This window comes from Anopheles cruzii, chromosome 2, assembly GCF_943734635.1.
Source record: "Anopheles cruzii chromosome 2, idAnoCruzAS_RS32_06, whole genome shotgun sequence".
Classification (NCBI taxonomy): Eukaryota; Metazoa; Arthropoda; class Insecta; order Diptera; family Culicidae; genus Anopheles; species Anopheles cruzii.
In genome coordinates this window covers 21492297-21493991 of record NC_069144.1, presented here as the reverse complement: position 1 = coordinate 21493991, position 1695 = coordinate 21492297, and the positions used below count along the sequence as shown (strand labels likewise).

The window sequence follows — 1695 nt, the reverse complement described above, 5'->3', positions numbered from 1 at the left end:
GCAACATAACAAGAACCTTCCTGGCCGTAAGTCCTGGTTTAGCTAGCTACCTTGTGAGGTGCTTCACCACGCTTTGACCTCGATCGTTTTCTCACATCTCATTTCTCACCCGCATTACCCATGGGTGTAGTACCCATTCGTTTAGAAAATTAGTCGATTTCATCTCGTTTCATAAAAATTTCGCAGATGGAAGTGTGATCCATCAGGTTTTTTGTTGTGTTGATTGGTGTGCTATAAATTTGTAATTGTTTGATCGATACTTTACGAGATATCGGTCACTACAGCCCTCCACCAAAAAAATGATGGATTTCTGTTTAGCCAACCTTATAGTTTTGTCGTCATACATTCAAAAATTAGCGCACATTCGTGTAGCAATACAAATTGATCTTCAGCTCCCGTCGATCATGATCTTCCAAGCATAATTTCATCAAAAGGTAGCTTAGGTATATAATAATTGCCAGTGTGTAGTGCAAATTGTAGCGAACTCTTTATGGCTAAGCATTTTTATTTGGCGCACGGTGTGTTCTTAGTTTTCCTAAACTTGCCAAATTGTGGTGTTCTAATCCGTTTTACCTTATTCTCGTGAGCGAACTCATTAACGTTATCAATTTTTGCCACAAATAAGAATGGAAGGGGAAGACGGAACATAATCGTAACAATACTAATCTACAAACCCCAATAGATTGTTCCACATTGTCCCCAGCGTAATGAAATTAGCCATGGCCGCCAGCAGTATAGGAAAAGTTACAAACTATCAAAACAGAAGAGTTCAAACAGTGCAGGAATACCCTTCAATCAGAACTGGAACAATACTGGTTTATTGTGTGAAGAGTAGCAAGAAGTAACAAGGCACACAGGGGACTGCGTTTTAGTGATCCTCCGTTATTTTACGAGCCCTGGCGATGGGAAAAGATAGGAAAGTTATTGAGGTGCGGTAAAAAAAGGAAAGTACGATGAGACGATGGAACTGATTGGAAAGTTCTTCGGTTGCGATTCTCTCCAGGCAACTTCAAATGAAGAGTCGACAGTAAAAGTGTCAGACTATAATACAATAGCGAGAAAGTAAGCAAAATTTGTAGGTAGTAGATACGAAGTTATACGAGGATCAAGGTCTTGCATTCAAAACCCACACAGAAATACTGCAATATATTGTAAACAGAAGATAAAATGAGGAGGACCTGCAGCTGTGGTGTGTACCCATAGCAAAATAATAAATATAATTGTTAAAGTACTTCTGAATCATGTTATGATAAAATATAATATACTACTGCTTCTATTACTACTATTTGCGTTGCGTGGATACTTACGTGGATATACTCTCAAAGGTTGTTGTGTTATAAAAGTGTTCAATAAAAATCATATTATCATCCAACTCACACTTAGCGCTCTGTGTCGCGCTTAGCTCGTTTTCCCAACGATATTAGATTTCGACGGCACGTCGGTTTGATGAATAAAACGCTGAATTGGTATTGGTGCTTGCGAGTAACGGCAGTGTTTGATGTGCTACAAAGCATATGGGGCGTAATCAATTGTCCGAAATATGCTGCACCTTTCATCGTGGGATGGCAACCCCATTTTAATGCAGGTACGTAAGAAAATAACTTCTACTATAGCCACGAGAACTCGACTTTATTTTTGTAAGTAGTACTTGAGTGAGGGTTTACAGGGGTTGGCCGGTCTCCGTTTTCTAGTTGG

The 1695-nt window shown here is 39.4% G+C and overlaps 1 protein-coding gene across 1 annotated transcript in view; it reads right to left on the bottom strand.

Moving 5' to 3' along the window:
• LOC128267724 (translocating chain-associated membrane protein 1) overlaps window positions 1–1695 on the bottom strand; it is a gene marked incomplete at its 3' end in the record, with an annotated part of 51771 nt that overhangs the window by 696 nt on the left and 49380 nt on the right. The window lies entirely within an intron of this gene.